Below are 26,923 nucleotides of genomic sequence, written 5' to 3' on the forward strand. Positions count from 1 at the left end.
TCTTTAGTATTAAAGGGGTTCTGTCATGATTTTTATGGTATACTTTTATTTCTAAATGATATTGTTTACATAGCAAATAATTCACTCTACCATTTAATATTTCATTCTTGAACAAACAAATGTATTTTTTTAGTTGTAATATTGGTGTGTAGGCAGCCATCTCAGTGCATTGTGCCTGAGTCTGAGCTTTCAGAAGGAACCAGCACTGCATTAGAACTGCTTTCAGGTAACGTATTGTTTCTCCTACTCCCATGTAACTGGAGGAGTCCCAAGCCAGACTTGGATTTCTTACTATTAAGAGCTATTCTGATATCTACAGGGAGCTGCTATCTTGCTTCCTTCCCATTGTTCTGCTGATTGGCTGCTGGGGGGGGGGGGGTGATATCACTCCAACTTGCAATTCAGCAGTAAAGTGTGACTGAAGTTTATCAGAGCACAGGTCACATGGCTGTTGCACCCTGGGAAATGAAGGATATGTCTAGCCCCATGTGAAATGTCAAAATTAAATATAAAAAAATCTGTTTGTGCTTTCAAGAAACGTATTTCAATGCAGGATTCTGCTGGAGTAGCTCTATTAACTGATGTGTTTTGAAAAAAACATGTTTTCCCCTGACAGTATTCCTTTAAGTCTTAGTATTTAGCTGTGCTTTAAATTACCTACAGTTTGTTCATTTTCTATGAAAGTCAAAATTTAAAGTTTTATTTTTCAAGGAAAATCAATTACAACTCTGCATAATGTAGAATTCATGTGATAAGTTAAGAGGTATAAATTCAAATATGTCTAAGAATCATAAAAACCTTTAGTTATATTAGTTGTAGTTTCACTAAGCGCCACTCCATGACTGGTAGCCAGTGGCAAATGTGCATGAAACCAACCCTACAGGCACTTCTATGCTATTGAGCAGTAACGTATGAATCATATAGTGGGCCTGATTGAGTTTGATGAAGTAGAATATACATTTTTATTACTGAAGTGAATCTATTCTTAAGTTGAAGCTTTTCAGCTTAATCATTTTTCGATAATTTGAATCACCATACCTTAAGTTTACAGGTATGGGATCAGTTATCCAGAAACCGCTTATCCAGAAAGTTTTGAATTACGGAGAGGTTAGCTGCCATAGACTCCGTTATAAGCACATAATTTACATTTTTGAAAATGATTTCCTTTTTCTCTGTAATTATAATTAGTTGATCCGAACTAAGATATAATTAATCATTATTAATCGGAGGCAAAACAATCCTATTGAGTTTATTTAATATTTAAATGATTTTTAGCAGACTTAAGGTATGGAGATCCAAATTATGGAAAGATCTCTTATATGGAAAACCCCAAGTCCCGCGCATTCTGAATAATAGGTTGTATACCTGTACTTAAAAAATCATTTAAAGGAGAAGGAAAGGTAAAAACTAAGTAAGCTTTATCAGAAAGGTTTATGTAAATACAGCCATAAGCACTCACAGAAACGCTGCACTGAGTCCTCTATCAAGAGAAACACAGGATTTCTTGTCTCCTTTTTGTAAAGATGTTTTTCTTAATTCCTGTGCCAGAGTCTGCACAGCTCTCTCCTCTCTCCCCTCCCATAAGAATGCTAAGTACTCCCTCCCTTAGGAATGTGTGATCTGAGCAGCGTCGGACTGGGCCAATCCCCCCCAGGGTGCTCCCATGATCCGCCGTCTCCCTCCCCTAATGCGCCACAGGTAAGTTTCTTATAGGAGTGGTCGCGGGAGGGGGTCGGAGGGTGTTGGGGACCTTGGTGGGTGGGTGAAGGCAGCGGGGATCATTGGGGGTGGAGGGGCCCCTGAGGCAGAAGCCCCGGTGGGCCCTGCACCCCCCAGTCCGACCCTGGATCTGAGCCATACAGCAGGAAGCAATCACAAAAGTGGAGTAAAGTGAAATTGGAGTAAGAAACATGATCACTATATAAAGAAATATTAACCTATTACATTAAGAGCTATTGTCACGAACCCGTAGCGGAGAATATCTTGTGGAGAAATGACTCTCCCCTACAGCTTCCACTACCCAAACTCCTGAGAATGGGAACAAGAGAGGGTTAGGAGAAAAGGCAGGGAGGCCGTAAAATGACTCGTAGTCGGGAACAGGCAAAGGTCTAGGGCAGGTAGCAGTTGTTGTAGTCGTGAAGCAGAAGAAGAAGGTCAATCCAGGAAGCATAGAGCGAAACAGGGTCAGGCAGGCAAAAGGATCAGCAACGGATAAACACAATCAGACAGGCTTAGTTTCACAGGCAAGGCTGCAGACAACTTAGCAAAGGAGGAGGTATTTGGCGTCCTTAAATACATACCATGCATGTGCAGAACCGGTCGTGCGCACCTTTGGGCACTTTGGTTTATATAGTAAAAACCACTGTGCAAAGTTGGGGACCCTGGTTTTAATAGTGTCTGAATGGCAGCAACTTAAATTTCCCCACTGAAAGTCAACAAGTGACATCTGATTGGCGTTTGGTGGCTCCACACCCTTTTTCTAACCTGGAACTGCAGTTACCCAGTGACTAACTCTGCAAAGTTTAGGGACCCTAGGATTAATAGTTACAGAACGTTAGCAGTTTAAATTTAAACCAATAAAAGTCAATGGATGAAATTTGATTGGCTGTTAGTGGCCCAACCCACTTTTCCTATTTTTGAACTGCAGTCTCCCAGTGACCAACTTTGCAAATTCTGGGGACTCAGGCATAAAAATTGTGAGACTGACAGCATTTTACACTTCACCATTGAAATGTTATTGGCTGTTGGTGGCCCCGCCCACTTTCCCCCCCCAAATTTTGAACGGCAAATACCCAGTGACTAACTCTGGAAACTTTAACAACCCTGGAATTAATATTTAAATAATGGAATCAGTTTAAATATAAACCAATGAAATCTAATGGGTGGAAATGGATTTGCTGTTGGTGGCTCCTCCCACTAATCCTGAATATGTAGTCATCCAGTGACTGACTTTGCAAAGTTTGGGAACTTTGACATAAATAGTGTGAGAAAGGCAGCATTTTAAATTTAAACAAAAAAAAAACAATAGGTGAAATCTGATTGATTGTTGTTGGCCCCGCCCACTTTTCTAAACTTGGAACGTAGTCACCCAGTGACAAACTGTGCAAAGTTTGGGGACCCTGACATTAAACATGTGAGAATGGCAGCAGTTAAAATTTCCCCACTGAAAACAATGAAAGAAATGTGATTGGCTTTTGGCGGCCCTGCCCACTTTTTCTAACCTTGAGTACAAAGTCACCCGGTGACTGACTGCAAAGTTTGGGAACCCTGGCATCAAACCAATAAAATTCAATAGGTGAAATCTGATTGGCTGTTGGTGGCCCCGCCCACTTTTCAAAACTAAAACTGCAGTCCCCTAGTGACCAAGAATGGCAGCAGATTGAATTTCCCCATTGAAAGTCAATAGGTAAACTCTGATTGGCTGTTGGTGGCTCCACCCACTTTTTCTTACCTTGAACCACAGTTACCTGGTGCCTAACTCTGCAAAGTTTGGGGACCCTGATGTTATTACTGTGAGACTGGCAGCAGGTTGGATTTACACAAGTCCATAGGTAAAATCTGATCGGTTGTTCACAGGTCCGCCCACTTTTGGGCATTCAACAATCATCATATTTTCATTCAGGCTGAGCCCATGACTGTGTGATTCAAGTTTGGGGAGTGTAGCCTCAAAGCTGTAAGATTGGCAGCAGTTTCAATTTTCCCATAAAAGTCAATGGGATTGGCTGTTGTTGGCCCCTCCCACTGTGCGGTTTTTTAAAAAAAACTTGAATGCGTAGTCACCCAGTGACTGACTGTGCAAAGTTTGGGAACTCTGGCATCAAACCAATAAAAATCAATAGGTAAAATTTGATTGGCTGTTGGTGGCTCCGCCCACTTTTCAAATCTAAAACTGCAGTCCCCTAGTGACCAAGTGTAAAAAGTTTGGGGACCCTGATGTTATTACTGTGAGACTGGCAGCAGGTTGAATTTCCGCCAAGTCAATAGGTAAAATCTGATTGGCTGTTCACAGCTCCGCCCACTTTTGGGCATCCAGCAATCATCATATTTTCATTCAGGCTGAGCCCATGACTATGTGATTCAAGTTTGGGGAGTGTAGCCTCAAAGCTGTAAGATTGGCAGCAGTTTCAATTTCCCCATTAAAGTCAATGGGTGAAATTTGATTGGCTGTTGCTGGCCCCTCCCACTTTGGGGTCATCCAACAAATGTTGCTGTTTCATTCAGGGTGACCCCATGATTATGTTATTCAAGTTTGGGGGGTGTAGCTTCAAAGCTGTAAGTGTGGCAGCAGTTTTAAAATCTTCCCTGTCAAAGTCAATAGAAAAATTGGGGTGTTCGGAGCAGCGCCACAAAAAGGCGGGGGGCCAGATTGCTTAGAAAAGCACAAGCAACCTGTTCCGCTATAGGGCGAAGATGTGTGGGGAGTTTGGGTGTTGCACCCCTAAAACTCTAGCAGGAGTAGCGTTTAGAAAATGGGGGGTGCTAAGAATAATAAGAAGAAGCGGAAGAAGAAGAAGCAGAAGAAGAAGTGGAAGAATAAGCTAAAGTCGAAGAACAGTATGTTGGGGTTTTCAACCCAACATAATTACATACTTAGTGAATTTGAACTTCTTATACTTTAAAGTTAAATTGTCACTTCAGAACGCCATGTTAGTGAAATTGGAGTAGCAAACACATTGTTTTTGTGCATTTAAAAATGCATGTTGAGTGTGCAAAACACAAATATTACATTTCTATGCACTTTTTTAAGTGCAACTTAGTGCATTTTGTGATTTACAAAGGCAAACCTCTATTAACATAATAAAATATTGAGATAATTGAACATTTTAGCTAATGAGGTGCGCTCAAACCTGCATCTTAAGGCTGATGCCACACCAGGCATAGGGCTGATTTTTTCGGCAAGCGGAAAAACGCTTGCCGAAAATTCAGCCCTACGCCTGCTACTTGTGCCTGCACCCGAATGAATGGGATACGCTCGGGTGCAGGCACATGTAGCCGATATACGCATGAAAACGCGTGAGAATGCAAAGTCTCGCGTTTTCTTGCGTATATCGGCTACATGTGCCTGCACCCGAGCGTATCCCATTCATTCGGGTGCAGGCACAAGTAGCAGGCGTAGGGCTGAATTTTCGGCAAGCGTTTTTCCGCTTGCCGAAAAAATCAGCCCTACGCCTGGTGTGGCATCAGCCTAAATGCACAAAAAAAGCCATGCAAGATGTGGATTTATTATGTGGCCAGTATTAAAGGGGTTAGGTGGCAACCCTAGCATGAGCCCTTACAATGATTTACCTGGCAGAGTCCATGCACATGCCTGTAGGCAAATATGCCTGTGTGCTCACCTGAGGTGGGGCAGAGACTGATGGGAATGATTAAAAATTTTCTTTGAAGTACAGTGTGATAGTTGCACATGATATGAGTGACAGATAATAATAAGGGATTAGTGTGCCTTGAAGACTTCATGGGAGAGAATTATTTATGTATGAGCTTTTATTTAGACATAATGAGGGGCTAGCAAATCTTAAAAAGATACCAATTTGTACAAAATGCAGTTTGTAACAAGGTCTGGGAATAAATCAGTGCAAATTACCATTGCAGTTCACTGTGATTTGCATTTAAACTGCTATTCATGGACTTTCATGAGTCTCATTCAGCAGACTTGGTTTGTAATTCTAAGCACAGCTGATCCTCTTAAATCAAGTCATCAAGCCTTATTGGGCCAATAATAGCTTTGTACTGGATTCAGAATCTTGAATGTTTGTTTTTACTATTTCAGATCCAATAACTATTACATATAGTAATAAATATAAAGGGAATTATGTGCCCCTATTCTAAAATATAGGTATAATGATACCCACACTATGAATGTTAACCAACAGATCTTATCAAACTGGAATATATATCAGTAAATATTGTCCTTTTACATCTTTTCCCTTGAGCCACCATTTTGTTAGGGTCTGTGTGCTCCCTGAGAGATCACCTGACAGGAAATAATACAGCTCTAACTGTAGCAGGAAGACTTGAGTTAGTAAAAGACAGAACTTTGTCCATTAATTTGTCCATTGATGTGACCTAACGTGTGTGGGCCCTTGGTTTGTTTGTGTGCACTGTGAATCGGATGATCCCTGGGGCAGGCCTTAGTACTTAAAAAGGCATTTTTTTATTTAGCTAGTGGCACATACAAATACATACATAGTTTTCCTTCAAAGGCATAACACTGAAAGAGGACCTGTCACCCCAAGACATAACTCCAAATTAATTTCTATATTGTTAGTTAAGCAAAATAAACGTTACTTACGCTATATAAATAATATAAATCGTGTTTCCTTCCGTCTTGGAATTACTCAATCAAAGCAAGCAGGCAGGCACCATTTTGTGGACACTGTTATGAAGGCAAACTTTTTATCAAGCTAAAATCTTGTTTATATGCCAGAATGGGGGACCAGATGCCCAGGCCCATGCACTGGCTACACAGTTAGATGAGGAGGAGGGAGGGGAAAAGTGAGATGTGCAGTGACATCTAGGAAGTGCTGAACGGAAAGCTAAAGTAATTGTCTGCCCCACCTCTATGCCTAAGGCATAGAGGCGGGGCAAGCAATATATGATTGACAGCTGGGATTTTTAAACGCCTTTATAATGGGTTTGGATGTGTTAATATAAAAATGAATTTGGGTTTCATGTTTAATTTGAAAAGGACTTTTATTATACAGCGTTTTATGTCTAGGTGACAGGTCCACTTGAAGGACGAGTGCTTTTATACAGGTTCTAAAGGGTCATTGAATTATGCAAGTGCAGTGTGCAAATTGCAATTTCAGATTCAAATCACCATAGGGTTGATTCACTAAGGTGCATTAAAACAAGCGCTATTTATAGCATGCGGTAAAAAATTTTCGTGTCATAATGCGTGATTCACTAAAAGGAGGTTTGCGTTAATTTAGACGTGATGCTGTTTGCGTTAAGTCGCGAAGACTATTTTCGTGCGGTATTTGACGCAACACGCGCGCGCTAGTTAACACACGTGCGCTACTTGTCGCGTGCACACTAATTGACGCACGCACACTAATTGACGCACGCGGTAACACATAACTAGCACCATTTTGCGCATTTGCGCTGGGAGAGCACGGAAGGTGGCGTTGCACAATTGAAAGAGCAACAGAGAAAGCGATGGAGAGCAGTGTGGGAGCCAGCAGAGGGAAAAGGGTGGCAAAAAAAAGGGAACACCTTGCAAGTGTTCCAGCTGCCTTGTCACACAGCTCCGGCAGTGACACTGACACAGAGAGGCCTGGCTTCATCGGAAGCCCAGATGTGTCGGATGTGGAGGGCACTGACAGGGATTATCGCCCAGAGGAAGCCAGTGGAGAGGAGAGTGAGGAGCTTCCACCCACCTCATCAGCAAAAAGGAAGAGACAACAGGAGAGCAGGCTCCAAAACTTAAAGTTTTCTGAGTTTGAAAATGAGGTGCTTGTGGAGAGGGTTGTGCCGGTATATCACCGCATTATTGGCAAATATGCTGGCAAGACGCCGTCGGCAGTGAAAACCAAGACCTGGAGGGACATTGCAGACCACGTAAACAGCATTGGGGTCTGTCTGCGCAGTGTCCAACACTGCAAGAAGCGCTACCAGGACATTAACAGGGTCCTGAAGAAAAAGCTGGCAGAGGACTCCAGATACAAGTAAATATCTTACATTCATCTTTCTATTTAACACTTGCTCATCTGCTTTTCTCCTCAATCGGCTTTTGCTTTTGGCTTACTGACTTTCCTTCCTTTTTGGCTTCTTTCCTACTTACTTTTACTGTAATGTATGTATGGCACGCCTATTATTATGTGCGCAACTTATGTCCTCAAAGCTGTGGAGTAGAACAACAAATTAAGGCAATAAATAGGGAGGTCATTTAATAAATATTTCCCAAAATAATTAATGCCCTGTACTCTCCTTTATCAAGGAGGATTATTGTTTAAGCATTGTTTAATACAGAATATAAGGGAAAGCCCTGGGAGTTAGTGAGGCCACTTAGCAGCAACTTGCAGCATTTTAGTAGGGTTAGTGTCAGAGCATGCCTTAGTATTGTTACACTTAGGGGGCCCATTTACTTACTCACGAACGGGCCGAATGCATCCGATTGCGTTTTTTTCGTAATGATCGGTATTTTGCGATTTTTTCGGAAAATTATCGCGACTTTTTCGTTACCAATACGATTTTTGCGGAAAAACGCGAGTTTTTCGTAGCCATTCCGAAAGCTGCGATTTTTTCGTAGCGTTAAAACTTGCGCAAAAAGTAGCGATTTTTTCGTAGTGTTAAAACTTGCGCAAAACGTCGCGCCTTTTAAGTTTTAACGCTACGAAAAAAGCGCAACTTTTTGCGCAAGTTTTAACGCTACGAAAAAAGCGCAACTTTCGGAATGGCTACGAAAAACTTGCGTTTTTTCGCGCAAATCGTATTGGTAACGAAAAAGTCGCAATAATTTCCGAAAAGTCGTAAAGGCGCCGAAAAAATTGCAAAAAATACGAAAAAGTCGCAAAATGTTAGTTTTCCAATCGGAATTTTTCCAATTTGGATTCGAAATTCGTGGGTTAGTAAATCAGCCCCTTAGTGATGGGCGTAATGTTTCGCCAGCCATGGATTTGCGGAAAAATTTGCCGCACGTCCAAAAATTCTTGCGGGCGTCAAAATAATTGCTGCGCGACAAAAGAATAGCTGCGGGCAACAAATGAATAGCCACATGACAAAAGAATAGCCGTGGGCGAAAAATTTTCGCCGTTTCGCAAATTTTTTGGCGAAGCAAAACGGGACAGATTCACTCATCATTAGTTACACTTGAAAGTAAAGGGAATTGATTGGGGCAACAATGAGTAACAAAAAGTGACTGCGTCATTATGGCTTGCTTATTGGAGACAACACAATAAAACCATTCCTATATTTTATTTAGATCTGGAACTGGAGGTGGCCCTGCTAAGAAAGTGTTTTTTACAAAATATGAGGAGCTGCTGCTGCCTTTTCTGCACACAGAGAGCGTGAGCGGTTTGCCCAGCACCTTCGATTCGGACAGGAATGTTGGCCAAGGTAGGTGTAATGACATTAATACAAGTGTATTTACTCTTGCAGAGAAGCTTAATATTAATGGAATACAATGTTTTCTACAACAGATTCATCATTACCTCCACCTGGCACAAGCAGACGCACGCAATCGTCATCTGCTCCCATTCCAGGTATTTTTGTTACCAAATTTTGTTGGACCTGTGTTTTGTGTTAGGCTTGTGCAGTGGCATAATAGTGAATTGTGTCCGTGTATATTGCAGGTGTTTCAATTACAGAAGTGCAGTGTATTAGTAATAAGATAGGTGTGTTATTGGACAAGTGTGTCTTGCTGGGTTAGGTGCAGTCAGTTCATCTTTTGGACAGTCAATCTTTTCAACTTGATTTTACCTTTTTGGCTCATTTGAAATCAATGTCCACAAATATTTTTTTGCAAAATAAACTAGGTCATGTTTTAAAACAAATGACAATCATTATTGTCTATGAAGTTTGCCTGGCATCATGAACATAATAACAAAACATTAAATAAAGTCTTTTACTTTTTTCCAAAAGGTGGACGCTCCTCGTCTCTGCTCCACTCCCCACAATGTGATCCTGAAATTGAAGGGGAAACTTTTAGTGGGGAGACAAGTGAGAGAGGGTCACACGTATGTGGCAGCGATGTGGCCTTGTTCTCAGTTGAGGAGCCGGCCAACATTCCCCAGCAGCAGCAGCAGGTCACAACCCAGGCCAGAACAGCTAATGTGGCCCGCCAGGAACCTGAGAAAGATAGGTTCCACAAATCCCTAATGAGGCATCATAAAAGCTTTTAAGGACCCCAAATGTCCGCTCAATCACAGACCGCGCTCTGACATGTGCTTCTTTAAAAGCACGCTCAGCCCGTGTACGCGGCCTGTGAATGGGTGTGATCAGCCACCTAGAGCACGAGACCCAGCATCTCCTGAAATAAAATAAGATGTAATAAGATGCTGCAAACAAATAAGCTGCTTCCAGTCTCCCTGTGTCAAAACACGGCCCTTTTGCAACAGATGTGACAGTGTGAGGCTGATAGGTGACACTACAAGTAGCTGCTTTGACTCTCCCAGTGGCAAAAGAGGCACTTTTCAAATTGCAAAACAAGCTTATGGCAGGCAGGGCCTGGTTTGACAGTGGGAGACAGAAAGCAAATGTGGGCAAGTTGTGCTAGACATGACATAAATACTTACCTAACAGCCACCCGTGAGGCAAGTGTGGACTGCCTTAGGATGTAAGCATCATGAGAGAAGCCAGGGAACCCAGACACGATGCTCAGGATGTTCATCTGTGCATCACACACCACTTGCACATTGAGGGAGTGGTAGCTCTTACGGTTTCTAAATATATGCTCCCTGTCTTGGGGGGGTTTAACGCCACATGGGTGCAATCAATTGCACCCAACACATTGGGGATGCCACTTACCCCATAAAACTGCCTTTTCACGCCAATCCACTCGTTCTGATTTTTGGGGAACAAGATAAAATTCCCGGACACCGAGCGGATGGCGTCCAGGACCTGGTAGGGTTTGACACCCCCCGTAAACCCCCCCAACCCTGGAAACTACCAGTGGCTAAAAAGTGCAGGGAGCCCAGGAGTTTCACCATTCCAGGTACAGCACGGCTTCTGCGAGTCAGTGGCTGCAGGGAAGGCTCAAGCAGCTCATACAGGCTGGATATTGCCGCTCTATTGAGCCTGTAGCGCCTGACCACTTCATCCTCGCTTAAGGCTCGGGGACTTGATGTTCCTCCTCCAAATCAAACAAAAACCCCATTGCAAACTCCATTTTAGCTTTTTCCACTCAAAAATGAAAAATGTGCTCTGCTCAATGCCTCCCCCAATTAGGCGCTAAAATACGCACACATTTGCACGCTAATTAACGCTTTAGGTGCTTTTGTGAATCATGCGTTAGTATTCTTTTCATTCACTAATTACCGCATTGCTTTAAAATTAATGCATGCGGTTGCGCGCTAATTAACGCACACGATATGCGACTTAACGCATGCGATAATACTTTATTGAATCACTCGGTTTTTTTTGCGTCAATTTTAACGCAAAAAAAGCATGATATAAGCGTTATCGCACTTTAGTGAATTAACCCTCATGTTTCTACACACAATGTGGCATTTACCCCACAACTCCAGTGCCATTGCAGCTGAGCATAGTGTTGCATTTGCCACATTTACATTCAGTACATTAAAACAAATTTAACTGATCAAGCGTTCATTCATTTATTAGGGTCAGTAGCAGGTAATTCTTTGAGCACTTTGGTTGTACCTATAGATGTACCCTGTTGTGGGAACCCTGGAATTACTGTGCTGTATAAGACTAATGCAAAGTGCATATCAGATATGTATACAGCAAACAATGTTCATAGTAATGAATATACTGGTTTAACTTTGTTCATTTGCAGAAGTTCGATTATAATTTATTATTCTCTAAATTCACATTTGTATGAGATTTACGCTACATGCAGTAGAGTAGGATTTTGTAGTTCATTTTAAATAAGCCATTTATAGAACCAGTTAAAAAGAGAGCAAACTGATCAACTGAATTAAATCAAGTGGCAGTAAGTAAGGATGCAATTATAAAGGGGAGCAATAAAAAAGCAATTAATAAATGCAGTTTTAAAATAACAGAATAGTTATATTTCTGTAAAGAAAGGCTCTAAGTAATACTTCAGTTATTTTCACATAGATAATAAAGAATACGAGTATGGCTTATTGGGAGCATCAGCATAGATCCATTGTTCAGCCCTGGCAGGGCTATTGTTATATCTGTGACTTTAGGGGAAATATATGTGAAATAACCTATGCTTATAAAAAGGCCATATTTCTGCTTCAAAAATGTAAGCTGTCGTTGCTTGTTCTTTTCATATGACCTTTCCCTCGATAAGAGATAATGTAGAACACCCCAGGGGTTTTCTGTATCTATCTAGAGCTCTGGATTACTGAGGGTTTGTGTCTAGGCAAAGAGTTATCTCTGTATACCAATGACCGTGAAATAGTCACAACACTCAGAAACATGCACTTTCTCATCACATGCATTCTTAGAGAGTGACCTTTTGGCATACATACTTTCAACAGCCACAACACATACTGACAGAGGTAAAGTGGCTTTGAGAACAATAGTGACATGGAAAATTCTTTTAGTTAAGTTCTTTCTATTACAGAAATTATATCTTCTTTCAAAGCGTTATGCACCAATGCTAAAAAACCACACCAAGGTTGCGCACAACACAAGATCTCCCCACTGGAGAGCTGGCCAAACAATGTTCAGTAAGATACAAATTAGCCATTTATGTGGATGCCAAAGGTTTCAATCTGATCTGTCCGAACAGTGGGCAAGCACTCAGATGTGAAAGTAGGAGTAGGAAGGTGCTCCCTTTTGTTACTTCCAGGTCTACCAGTGACCTTCCATACATTCTGAAGTGAGTCATTTATTCCCAGGGTTCCTGCTGTTTTGCATTCAAATGAAGAGAGGATCTCCTCAGTCCCTAGGTGCTACAAGAGGAGCAATGCACAGAGAAGACTATCAAGCAAATGCATTGCATTTTCATCTATAGCTAGTACATGTAAAGGAGCCAGGGCCACAACTAGAGGTAAGCTACTGAGGTAGCTGCCAAGGGCACAATGGGGGGGGGGTGAAACCTGCAAGGGATAAGGTAAGCAAGCTATCTACAGTGGGTACAGTATGGCAGGTTGTCATCTTTTAATATTTATGTATACAAAGGCAGGTGTTAACTTTAATGCAGATTGATATATCTCTGCATACAAGATCACCTTCTCAGGCAACAAGCTTCAGAGCCTTGTTATTCCACCAAAATAATGCAGGAATGCAGGAAGAGTCCTGAATTTAATAGTGTACTGGCTAGGAGACAGATTGCACTAACCAGTCTGTACGATGAGAGTTGAGGCTGTAGCCTTATGTAGCCTGTAGCATCAAAAACCTTGGGGATCCTCTCTAGAAAATTACTGCCTGCCATAATGCCTCATCCACCACCAAGCAGATGTTGTACCCCACTTTGGCACACTCAAATGTGAACTCAAGAAGGCTGAAATTCAATTTGGGTGAGGCACTAGTTAATGAAGTTAGACCAGAGGGTTACCACTGAAGCATAAGGTAGGACAGATAGAAGGTGGCAGGATAGGCTGAGCAGACTGCTGGGAAACTGCCAGGAAAATGTTAAGAATCCTAATTATCCCCTTGGATTCTTTGTCAGGATTCCTGCTGTTTCACAGGCCTTCGCAAAATTAGACTAGGTTCTGTACCTGCCTGTGGTTTAATGATGGTAAGGCCTAATTTTAACATTTCCTGTGGGACCCATTTAAGACAAATGAAATTTAGGTACTAACGAATTTGGATGCAATGGCAAATCATATCATTTAATTTAAGTACAACTACGTGAAAAATGCGATTTGTAAAAACAAAAATTAACAATTTTAAATGACTGCATTTATTAACATTTATTTACATCCTGCAAGCTCTATGGCGCAGATACCTCCTTTCCCCAAGTCTTTCAGTTGTGCTACTTAAGCTTTGTAACTTTACATTATGGAAGGAGTTCCCCATTACATTTTGGCTGGAATTGAACCTCAGACCCCAGACCTGCAAGGTAGCAGTGCTTTCAACTATTCAACCACTTGGGGATTAGTCGTAAACAGGGTTAAAATTTGGATGGACGGGGAAAGAACACTCTGGGGGGTTGGAACTGTGCAGGTTGGATGTTAAAGGACAAGGAAAGGCTAAGTCACTTGGGGGTGCCAAAATGTTAGGCACCCCCAAGTGACTTTAATCGCTTACCTTGTACACCGGGCTGGTGCCCCTGTTAGGAGAAAACAGCACCAGCCTGGGGTACCTGTAGCGATGCACTTCCTCCTTCCTGCTTCGTTTTGCCGGCAAATTCCCAGGACTGGCGCATGCGCAGTAGAGTGAAAAGCCAACTTCTCTGTTAAAGTTCTGCTTTTTTCACTCTACTGCGCATGCGCGGAAGCTAAGCAGGAAGGAGGAAGCGCTGCAGCTACCCCGGGCCGGTGCTGTTCTCTCCCAACAGGGGCACCAGGTAGGCGATTTAAGTCACTTGGGGGTGCCTAACATTTTGGCACCCCCAGGTGACTTTGTCTTTCCTTCTCCTTTAAACTGGGAGTTTTGGGGGTGTAACTAGAAGCACCATGGGTGTAACAATTATGGGACGTTAAATATATGGGCAATAACATTTCTAGTAAACGTTTTGTATTGGCCCTTGGTATAGCAAACAGATGGCAACCCCATAAGAACCCTGAAAAATGTTGCTGTAGGGTAGGGGTACCCAGACTTTGTCACCCTGTGATCTACTCTTGCCACCAAGCCTCCATCATGAGATCTACTTTAATAAAAATAGTTGATGTTTAATACCTAAATACACATAGCAATATATATAAATGCAGTGTCAACATAGCAGTATGGCTGCAGTCAAAGGCTCTGTTATGTTGGGGAAAAAAGAAGTGGTGGGATGTCATCCCACCTTGTGGTCTACCAAAAACATTTAAATGATAGCGATCTACCTCTTGGGAACCCCTGCTGTAGGGTGTAGTATCATTTCATCTTTCTATTATTGGGCATGTAAATAATGCTCTTTTGACCACTGATCCAATTTTTATTCTGTTGCCCTTGTTTGTTATTGTAACCCCTTTACCTCTGCTTATTATAAATACATTTATGCAGAATAGATGCTGCAGAAATCGCCGTATTATAGAAATGATGATAGATGATGATTCATATTGCATCGCTAGCAGAGAGATTAAGAACATTTCTTTTAATAAATGTATACCACAGACAGGGAGGAGCAACACAAGTATGTAAATATAGTTATCAGACAAAAGGAAAAATGAGCCAGCACACTTCTTTTCTATATTGTTCCATATGTTATTGTTATATGTCTCAGCAGCAAAACACTATTCCCCAGTGTTTTTATTTTCTCTGCTAAAGATAGTATGAAATTACAAAGACTTTTTTCTACCCATTTAATTCCATCCTGTTTCGAAGTGGTAGTTGCCTGTATGTTTGGAGACACCCCTTTTTCAAATATTTTTTTTTTTAATCTCTTTGTTATGAAAGAAAGTTTCTGGCTCAATTCCTTTGGTTTAATTAATTTATACAGTTTTTATCTATTGGCCTGTAATTCTGCTTATTTTACCCTGTAATAACTGGGACACATTCATTAAATATTTTACAAATACCCTGCTGCCATCTGCTGGATATGGTCAAGCAACAACTTCATGTATCTCAGCCACAAAGCAGGGCAGGACTGCTGCTTACAATAGGGTTTTTATGTGTTTTATTAAAAAACTTCACAAGAAAGAATTAACATAACTCAGACCGACATGCCGTGACAGAATGCTCTGTTATACAGATAGATAGAATCTCAGCCATAAAGCAGGGTAGGACTACTGGTTACAATGGGGACCAGATAGGGATTTTTATTTTAAATTACAAACATTTACAAAGCAAAACAACATCATAACATATTAGAATAATGGGCATCAGATCTGCAACACTGTGACAGAATGCCCTGTTATACAGCTAGAATCTCAGCAATAAAGCAGGGCAGATGGCTGCTTACCATGGGGATCAGATAGGATCTGAGCCACTTTTACAGAATGTTATAACAAAGTGAGATGCCCCCAGCATTTTATGACATGCACAATGAGAGTCCCTCAGCATTTCATGTCAGACACAGTAAGAGAGTCCATCAGCATCTTATGACAGCCATGATGAGAACACCCCCTAGCATTTCAGAACAGACACAGTGAGAGGTTCCCCCACCATTTTATGACAGCCACAGTTAGATGGTCCTCCAGCATTTCATGACAGACACAATGAAAGCGTTCCCCAGGATTTCATCACAGCCACAGTGAGAGAGTCCTCCGAAATTTCATGACAGACACAGTGTGAGTGTCCCCCAGCATTTCATGACAGCCACAGTGAGTGCACCCCAGAATTTCATGACACACAGTGAGAGTGTGCCCCAACATTTCATGACAGCCACAGTGATAGAGTCCCTCCAGCATTTCATGACAGACACAGTGAGAGTGCACCCCAGCATTTCATGACACCCAGTGAGAGTGCTCCCCAACATTTCATAACAAACATAGTGAGAGCGTGCCCCAGTAATTTATGACAGTGTTACACAAGCTATGATCCTGGGTGGAGGAGGGTGGCTATTTTTAAAATATCTGTTTAATTAAAATGTACAACACCAATATATACAAGTAAATATATATATATACATTCATATATGCCTAGGGGTGAGTCTGGCAATGGCCAAAGAGTTGAAAGTGACTTTTCTTAAAATGAATAGCTGTATATATCTATATTTAACACTTGAAATCTAGATAAAAGCTAAAGTGAATGTATTATTAAATCATATGTATGTTTTGCTTACAAAACCCTTGGAGAATCAGAGCTGTCAGCCTTTTTGGATTTATATATTGGGCTGGGGAGTCTCTAGGTGTGGGGTGTGGTTGGAATAAAATGGGGCATAGCGGGAAGTTCTGGGGGCATGGCCAATAACCTCCTGGAAATCACATTAAAGGCGCTGATGCTTCTGAAGAAGAGAATAAATGCATTTAAACTTGGAATTTCCAAAGTGTATGCCTCTAGAGGGAGGGGTTCGGTGCACTTGGAGTTGTTTGTTTCTCATAAAAGGCAATATCTTACAAGACAAGTAAAAATTCTCATACCTAGTTTGTTGTTGAGGGTAACCCCACCCTGTCCCAGTTGCTTACTTGTTTTTGCTGCCACTTACCCTGCAGTTTGTAATTCTCAGCTGCCCTCGTGCTGCTCCTGTACATGACCACCCCATCATTTTTGCAGGCTGGGTATAAGCAAAGGTCTGCAGTCCTTCTGATGTTAAAAAATCTAATTAAAACAGATTTAAGAATAACGGAGTCAGCTGGAGTTTGAACACAGGTTTGGCACCCATGGGTTAAATAAGTACAAGAAGCACTAGGAATAATGCTTCCACTATCGCTTCCACAATAACATTGTTTTAAGTTTAAGGTCTATTTGAGGCTTTGAGGGCTAATATTTGGCCAGGGGGCCTGTTAGTTCATGCTGTATCAACCATTTAGCTAATGTTTAAAAAATACCCCCCCCCCATCAAATACTACTCTAATTAATCATCAAGCTGAGTTTCTTGGGCATCACAGCAGGATTACTGCTAAAATGGTAGCCAGAAAAGCTGGGCATTGCACTCAGTTTTGCACTATAAGTAATAACACAGGCCCAAGGAAAGCAAGGTTCCATTCAACTTTTTATTTATTACATCTGAGAAGCTAGTCTTAACACTTATAGGGTATGTAAATCCAAATTTGAAATTTTGCCTAATGAAAAAAAAACTGGATCTCTAAGCAGGTTCAGTTTTATTATTTAAATTAAGTCACCTGCTTTGTTTTCCATAGGCAGAACATACTTTCCTATATAAAAAAGTGACTTCTGAATGTCAGAATTCAGTACTCCTGAATGTTTCCCTCCCCAACATAAGAAATTGTATTCACAAATAACTTTCCTGTACGGATTAAACACTGAAATGGATTTCAAGGTATTTGTAAATATATTTGCAAATTCAAAACAATATTTGTCCCTTGTTTGCTGATTCTGACAATTGAAGTAATTCCACCACATTTGAAAAATGCAAAGAGTGACAAAAAGAAATGATGCAATAAGCATGGCAACATTTTTGTGACCATGCCCCCTAAATAACACTCCCATTTTACAAAATTTGGCAGGTTATGTAAAGTTTGAACACATTTCTGGGGGTTTTGTTTTATGTGTTATTACAGTTTTGCTAATGAAGGTGAACTTACCCTTTAATATGCAAGTCACAATTCCCCCAAGGGACTTGTTTATCATATTAGTTACAACTGTATCTCAGTGCAAGTGCTGAATATTCTGGGCTCTCTGCCAAAAGCCTACTTAGCTCATTAGGTTTGAGAAACATTGCATCTTTTTTGGCGTTCAGTGCAGGAGATCAAAGGGAAATGAGGGACTTCAATAAGAATCCGGGACTGTGGGCTGAGCTGTTAAAATTGGGACTGCCCTGCGAAAGTCAGGACAGTTGGGAGGTATGCCTCTTCCAGCCAAGACTCTATTTCCCGCAATGCCCTGCTTGCTATTTCCCAGGTCTGTTATTTTTTTGGCTTCTTTGGCTGGCTTTTTACTTAAACACTAAACAAAATTAAACAAACAAATCCAACAGCACAACATTTAAGCAATTTCAGGGCCTTTTTCTACTTGGTGCACCCCTAGGCCTGGCTGCCCACTTCCCCCCACTTCTCTTGCAAACTGTGCACTATGCCCCTCATAGCAATATGAGTTTTGACAGCTGCTTGAATCTCCCTCCTAGTCCAGAGGGCAGTTCATTTTTACTAGGCCTTAGGCCCCAGCCTTTGTGGCCTTCTTCACAAATCCAGGCCTAGGTAACTTGAAAGTAACAGCTATATGACTGAGGGGAAATCTCACAGGTTTCAGGTAGCTTTAAGTCTACCTGATTTCCTATGTTAAAAAGCCAATTTTAGAATCCATACAGCACTTCCCCAACTATGCTAATTTAGAAAAAAAATGTAACCTAAAATTTACTTGGCAAAATGGGATTATTTTTAGCTGGCAGGGCAGATGAAGGAGATGGGGATTTTTATGAAGCTGGAGCTTTTGCTTTGTGATTCATGAAAGGAATTCCCCTCCCACACGCTGAGCTATGGTTATAGTTTCATTACGACATAGGAAATCCCTGCTGTGAGTTGACAGCAGGGCAGAAAGATATGCCATTCACGCTGGAGCTCAAGCAGAAATGCACTTTAACTGGTTTCTTAAATATTTAATTCTTGGGAACTGTAAGTATATATTAATGTATAGCCTGGCTTGTTCTGTATAGCTTGGCTTGTACTGTGTATTTTCTTCAGTTATATTCTGTTTAATGTTGATTTATACACTTACATGTGTTGTTTGACTTCACAGTGTGGTACCTGGTAGATAGCAGAGAGCTTCAAACAGTTCAGTCAAACATGACCTTGGTTTGCTATAAGGATGCCGAGTTGCTATGTGCCCTGCATGGCAACCACAAATTTATGTGCACAAACATGTCTCAGTGCCTGAGCCAACAACCACATGTGAGTACTTCATTCTGTTGCTACTGTGTGGCTGTGTTTCCTGTGTGTTTACATCCCATAATACTGATTTGCTAAACAGTATTACTGAATGGAAGACAAAGATGAATTGTATTAGGTTAATTATTTTAATTTTCTGGTTTCACAATTTACTGAATGAAAATGAAATGTTGTTTAAGTGGTGATAAAGAACTCCCACACACTTTTTAGGTAAATGGTTAAAATCTGGGATGATGGCTTCATGGCCATTTATAATATAATGAGATCCGTTATCTGGAAACCCATTATCCAGAAAGATCTGAATAATGGAGAGGCCATCTCCCATAGACTCCATTATAAGCAAATAATTTTGAGTTTTAAAAATTATTTCCTTTTTCTCTGTAATAATAAAACAGTGCCTTGTACTTGATCTCAGCTAAGATATAATTCATCCTAGTGCTGGGCGGTATACCGCCATATACCGAATACCGTTTTTTAAAAAAAAAAAACTGATATTAATTTTTTAAATACCCCCATACCGGTGGGTGTAGATAGGGGTACACCCCGTGCGTACGTAACGTCAGAACGCACGGGCACGCTCATTTATAGAGAAGCAGGGTTGGACCTGTCTAATTATCCAATCACATAAGCGCATAGCTCCCCGCCATAAACGCAACCCTGCTCCTCCCCTTTGTTATTATTACCCTCACCTCCCACTCACTTTCCACACAGTGCGCCCCATGCCCCCTTCGCACACACGTTCCCACTATCTCCCGAAGTGCCGCCATTTTCTCTCACCCCATTTTGAATCTCCCTCCAGTTTCAGTTTCTCTGCGTCGGAAAGAAGGGTCACGCACTCCCCTCTCTGGCCAACCACTTCCTCTCTTTCTGGTCATGTGAAGGGGCTGGCGTCTTCTCTGATACCGCCCTGCTGTTAGATCTCTGGCTGCTTTGCAATAGAATGAGATTCTGAACAAGTGACTCCCATTTGAGAGAGATTGTGTGGTAGATGTCCTGAAAGCTCTCCCTAATTATTTTAGTGTATAGAGGGAAAATTAGCCCTGGTCTCCAGCATTAGGAGGGCACCTGTTGGGGCTGGGATTGTAAAATGTTATTTAAGTACACAGGACACGTTTGGTTAAAAGCAGGTATAAAGTCTACCTCAGAAAGCAGAACAGTTTCTCCCCTGCTGGGGACCCCCCACAGATTATGAATAGAATTGCAAGGTATTTGCAGTGCTGCCACCTCTTACAGAGTAATGCAGTGTCACCGTATGTGTAGTGATTAAAGCTGCTGAATTGGTAGGGTGTAGAGAGTTGTAGTTCCATAACATTTAGGGGCCCTGGCCACCAATATTTATTTATATACCGTCTAATACCGTGACACCGATATAATTTTGAAAAATACCGTGATATAAATATTTGGTCATACCGCCCAGCTCTAATTCATCCTTATTGGAGGCAAAACAATCCTATTGGGTTTATTTAATATTTAAATATTTTTTAACAGAGATCCAAATTACAGAAAGACCACTTACCCGGAAAACCTCAGGTCCTGAGCAACCTGGATAATAGGTCCCATACCTGTATGTGTAGTACAGTACACAATGTAACAAAAATAAATTATTTTTAAATGGTTTACTTAAATTAAAAATTCTGAGAAAAAGAGCAACAAAGTGGAGAAACACATTAAGCAGTGCCAGAGCAATATAACAGGCAACCTTGTATGCACAATAACTGGTGTAGCACTGCAAATCCCAACATATATTTTTTCTGCATTCAGAGCTAATTGGAAAACATATACAAAAAAGCTGCTCCCAGCTCACTGCCCAGTGTCCCGCCAGAAATGACTGCACAGTTCTCAGAGTTCCTTAGCTTCTGTACTGTATCCAAAGTATTGGGCAGCAGCACAATTCTGCAATCGTTTTTTGTTATCTTTATTTTCTCTACTTTGAAAGCTGCTGTCCATTAGTTATTATGGTACAATTCAAAGCTAATGCCTACTTCCCTGGCTACAGACACAAATGGCAGATTTTAATCAATGTACATTTAAGCTGAATGCTTACATGTAATGCCAGTACGTATGAATTTACTAACAGGCAACAGGCACTTTGCTCAGTGACTGTATATGGCTAGTACACAGTAACCTAAAGATCCATCACTTATTTATTATATTCATCATACAGTCATCCATTTTAAGAAAGTATTAATCTGATTGATTGTTTGCTCTGCTCCTATTTTATCATTTTATCATATAGCCTCAGTCATTAAAATAGAAAGAAAGGGTGGAAAGATAGTATCATGTAAGCACAGGTGGTCTTGCTTATTTGCATTATTATTATGTAAACTGAGCAAAAACAGAGATTTTTAAAAATAGCATTTCACCCACAATTCACCCACATTGCTACCTTCATGGATCACTGGTTCATACCACGTTGAAGGAAGCTCACTAATACTGATTTGGTTTATAAATACGTAGGCCGAGGGCCAAAGTTAGTTGGAAATTAAATTGCGATATGTGTTTTTGTATGGAATGTTTCATTTTAGTTCACTGACTGGAAATGTTAATCTGGTATCGCTTGGGTATATCGCTCGGGCACTGCAATTCAGCAATAAAGCTAGTGGTAGCACATTTATTAAAATTACCTATAGATGTTATTATTATTTGTATTATCTTGTGTGCTATGGTTTTCACAATCAAGGATGCATGCCCTAGAAATGAGTGTGGGCTATAGTTACATCATGACTATTTTCACTTTGTCCATGACTTCTTTAATGTAGCTATTGTAACATATTATTTAGAGTTTAATATAGCTATATAAAGCTGTTTAGAATTACAGTTGGACATTGTTGGTCATCAGTTTCAACCATTCATTGTATCTCACAGCAAAGCAGTGTATCCCACAGCAAAGCATTTTGCTTTGTTTTTTAGACATACTACTGCAAAAGTAACTTTATAATCTGTAACATTGTTTTTCAGAACAATCAAAGCAGAGGAAACAATACACTAAGGGAAGTCCAGTGTGATATATGGTTCAACAACTGCACAGTCATAAACAGTGGAATACACTTGTGCTTTTTGGGGATGGCTTTTGAGGAGCACAAAAACACCACTGTCAGTGTAACGCTTACAGGTACAACATTTTAAATTCATCTCACAAAGCTACACAACAGACATGGATAAGGCTATTTTCTCAACAAGTACACAATGACAATAATGTAATAACAAACGCAGGGGTTTATGATTGTAAAACGTAATGTCAACTCCTTCCTAACACAAAGCATCACAGCACTATTTAAAGGAGAAGGAAAGGTGAAATCACCGGTGGGTGCCATGTTAGGCACATTGATTATTAGTCAATTCGCCATGCGTCCCAAAATTGTCGCCCACGTCAAAAGAATTGTCACTGGTGAAATTTGTCACGGCCACATTTTCACCGTTTCTCAAATCTTTTGAAAGATTCGCAAATTATATGGCGAAACGGGACAGATTTGCTCAACACTACTAGTGATTATGATTACTTACCTGACAACCCAGGCCAGTGCTTCTGGTCACTGAAAACTGCGACTGCCAAGGTATATCTGTAGGAGCAATACAGAGAGAATAAGCAAATGCAAAATGTTAGATTTAACTTCATTTTCATTTTACTTCATGGGGTATTTTAATTGCCATTTGTATTTTATGTTGCATAAAACAGTAAAGCAAAAGAACTTCCATTATCTTCACTGTTCCCAGGTATCCCATGCTGGCACATGTGCGGTTTAGTAAAATCTGGGCAGTTTTTAAAGAACAAGTGCAACTGGCCAGGATAGAATGTACTGTGGGAGAAGGGGGTGCCTAGTGAATTTATCAGGCACCTAAGTAGTTTTGATAGGAAAATAATTAGATTGTAAATTACAACAGCAAATCTTTATTATGATGTGCTAAACTGAGATAAAAAAGTTCTGAAAATGCATTAAATCTTTTAAAATGCTCTGCAAATGTGTCTTGAACGTTTTTGGGGGGTTACAAATATTTCCATTTTTTTTTATTCCATCCCACACACTTTTACCCTTTTTAATACCACCCACACATATTACACATTGTGCAAACCACAAAGAGGGAAGTACTGAATGTCAGTGAGCATGTGAAGCTCAAAATGCGTAGAGGCAGCCTGAAACCACCAAATAACTGTCTGCTGAGAATTTCACTGCCCCATAGTAACAGCAATAGAAAAAATGAATCAAATTAATTGCAGACCCGTTCTAAGCAGGTGTATTGTGCCCCATTGAAGCAAAATGAAAATATTATTCTGCCAAGATCTTTTCACAACTGACTTACCCTCTGATCTGTTTTCTTTTTTCCTAGATTGTTCTGAGCAACACAAGAACTCTGAGGGAATGTGTAATACTTCTGACACAGTCTTTTATTTTATTATATTTCTTTCATTGCTCATAATGTGTTTAAGTTATGTAAGTATTACTCTACATGTTGTTGTTTTATCATTTTGATTAGTTATATCTGAAATGCAATTCTTGTAAATCTCCCTCCCCAGTATGTTGTGCATCTTTTCTGTATGTTCCCTATATACTGTATAGTTTTGGCCCAAGGCCACCACAGCCCTTTAGCAGTAAAGATTTGTTCCTGTAAAGATGCCCTTGTAGCTTCTTTACTGCTCGTTCTCTGCAACTACTCTGAGCTGCTGTCACTTCCCTGACTTTAGGAACCACAGACATATATATATATATATATATACAAATATATATATACAAATATTAATATAAATGTATTACACATATGAGTAATTCTTCCTAGGCAGTGACAGAATTTCACCATCTACATAACAAGTGATGTGTTCAGACTTTACTCTCTAGTTAAGGGATAATAAATCAAATATAAAACTAGTGTTTAAATAGTTTACATTTCACATACTGGCTAGAATAAGAATTTTCTAATGACTTCTTTCAGTATATTTAATAAAGATGCAAGAAAAAACTACACTCAAATAATTTTAAATGATACACAGTTCACCAACTCACAGCAACTGTTGAAAAAAAGTTAAGAAAAATAAAGGGGGTACTGAATGGGAATCCCCAAAGAGTAAGACAATAACTAATGTTACTTTTAACTTAGTAAGGTTCTTTCCATCTTAAAATGACCTAATTTTGCATCACTGTTGCTTTCCTTCAAGGAAATTACCAGTTTCATGTTCTGCTTTTTGGAACTGTTGTTTGAAAATAAGACTTCTCCTGAACAGGGAAATTTCCAAAGAAATTACCTAACTCTTGTAAATGTCTGGATTTGATAGGTCAGATTTTTCCCCAATTACACAGTGATTCAATGCAATAGTGGAGAGAATAGGGGAACAATGCCATGCTTGATTATAATGTGTGATGTTAAATAAGTCACTCTGGAATAGAAGTAAAGGAAAAAACTGAGATGCAAAAAATCATCTCACAGCAGGTAGCTCCCAGGGGTGTAGATTTAGACTGAAAGCAACTTGAGGGCCTTGTTTAAGATCATACATTATAATCTGCATGGCTTTGTTTCCATATTAGATTGGTACCCTCAGTGTAAACTAGGGATGCACTGATTTGTTCCAAGAATCCACGCTGAATCCACGCTCCTGGCCAAACCGAAGTAAACATGGAAGTTGAACACTTTTCGCGGTTTGCGCTTCCATAACCTAATTAGCATATTCTAATTAGGATCCGGTTCGGTATTCAGCTGAATATTTTACACAGGATTCTAGGTTCGGACGAATAAAAAAAAAGTGTATTCGGTGCATCCCTAGTGTAAACATTAGTGAAAATTACATATACAGTTTACTGATTAATACAGTTTAATGATTTGTCATTTTACCATGATGATTTCCCACCTAAGCATTAACCCCACCCCCAGAGCATGGGTGCTCTGCCCCAAAAACCATCCTAACAAAGGCAACATTTCATTAGTAAAAAAACATTATAAAAGAATAAAGCTGAGGGCTCATTTACATCTGCAAACATAGTTACATAGGGTTGAAAAAAGACCAGTGTCCATCAAGTTCAACCCATCCAAGTAAACCCAGCATACCTAACCCACACCTACCAATCTATACACTCACATACATAAACTATATATACAACCACTAGTACTAACTGTAGATATTAGTATCACAATAGCCTTGGATATTCTGATTGTTCAAGAACTCATCCAGGCCCCTGGGCAGCGGGCAACTTGTGTTTTTTTGTCAGTTGCAGGTAACAATATATTCATGATGATTCATGAAGGTACTGCTTCTTGCACTTCCCTATAGTTGTGCTTGGCGCCACTCAGTCCTTCCTGCCTTCCATTCTGAAAAGGGGGCTGGGGTGCATATTGACACATCCAGGAACCCTGGAGATACCTCCTGCTCAGGAAGTGGCAGTATGTCCAGGGTTCTCATGCATCAATAGGTGCAGCACACTTGTGCCAAATGAATAGGGTACACTTGACTTGCAATAAATTGCATGTGCAGTTGCTTCCATTTTGGTGGGTCAGATGCTACTGTGGTAAGCGAAGCAAAATAGTGTCAAGAGCAAAACGCTATACTCGCCCAATGGTGTCTTTGCCATTGTACCTTCTTCTTGGAGCTCATTAATTTGCCCAAACACACTTACAATTATATACATTTTGTAAAGTTCTTTTAAACCATGTGGTAAAACATCTAGCAAGACATGGTGACTAAAACCAGCATTTCTTTTGTTTCAGCTATGCTCAAGGGCAGTCATGAATGAATCATCAAAACACAGCCACCATCTTATAAGGAAAATGTTTCCTACTGCGAGGGTACTCCAGCCAGAGAAAACTGAGGATGTCTGAGCTGCCTACAAACCCCAATAATTATTCCTTTGCTGTCATCAATCTATTACAAAGCATGGCTACAAAAATCTGCTGTTAAGAACAGAGTTCTGTTTGTAGAACAGAGGTTTCCAACCTTTAGCATCTGCTATTTGTGATGGCTGCCTGGCTCAGTGGTATTGAAGAGCTGCAATTTGCCTGAAGGCCACAGACTGGGATTGTTCTTGGATTTTACTGTCCACATTCAGTCTGTCCTGGTCATGACCAGATTTACCCCAAACTAGACCAGCAATGATGGACTGCAGGCAATACATACAACACATCAGATTGTGAGTCCACCCAGAAACCTACTAATAAAGAAAGCCGACCCATAGGATGCTGGATATGAGCTGCTCCCCAGCTTTTTTTTCATTGAAATGTTGCTCCTGGGTAAAAAAGGTTGGCAAACCCTGGCCTACATAATGTGTACTATGTCAAAGCTACTGCCTTATCATGTAATAGGCAGTGATATTGTGGATTTAGAACAACTTCATTACCATTCAGAATGTAATTTACAACTGCTGAAGAGCCCAATATCCCTGGTTCAGTGACAGCAGAAAGAAACCAGAGTCCTCATTTAGTAACATAGGCTCAGATTTGCTGCAGTGCAGTAAGCCACAGCAATCAATTAGACATTTACTAACTACAGTTTCTCGTCCATTAAAGCTAATATATTGTTGGCTGCTATGGCTTATTGTTCCTTAGTGTCTACTGGTAATGTAGGAATAATATCTGGTTTGTATTTCTGTTACATATCTTATTTGTCTAGCTTCTATAGATGTTACAAGTAAAGAGAAAATAGTAATTAAGTAACGACAAATGTTAAATGCTTGTGAGAGGACTATGGAACTTGTTCTGAGGGCTGAGCCAGCGATTAATTGAATCCAATTAAATTTTTGTCTGACCTGACAATTTGT

General features: G+C 40.4%; 1 protein-coding gene across 1 annotated transcript in view; it reads right to left on the minus strand.

Annotated features, from left to right (window-relative positions):
- rnf182 (ring finger protein 182) overlaps positions 1–17,034 on the minus strand; it is a 50,838-nt gene extending 33,804 nt beyond the window's left edge. Inside the window, exon 1 of the mRNA XM_031903167.1 lies at positions 16,829–17,034. The gene's annotated coding sequence lies outside the window, so the exon portion shown is untranslated. The remainder of the gene's footprint in view (positions 1–16,828) is intronic.
- Positions 17,035–26,923: the final 9,889 nt, after the last annotated feature.

This window comes from Xenopus tropicalis, chromosome 6, assembly GCF_000004195.4.
Source record: "Xenopus tropicalis strain Nigerian chromosome 6, UCB_Xtro_10.0, whole genome shotgun sequence".
Lineage (NCBI taxonomy): Eukaryota > Metazoa > Chordata > Amphibia > Anura > Pipidae > Xenopus > Xenopus tropicalis.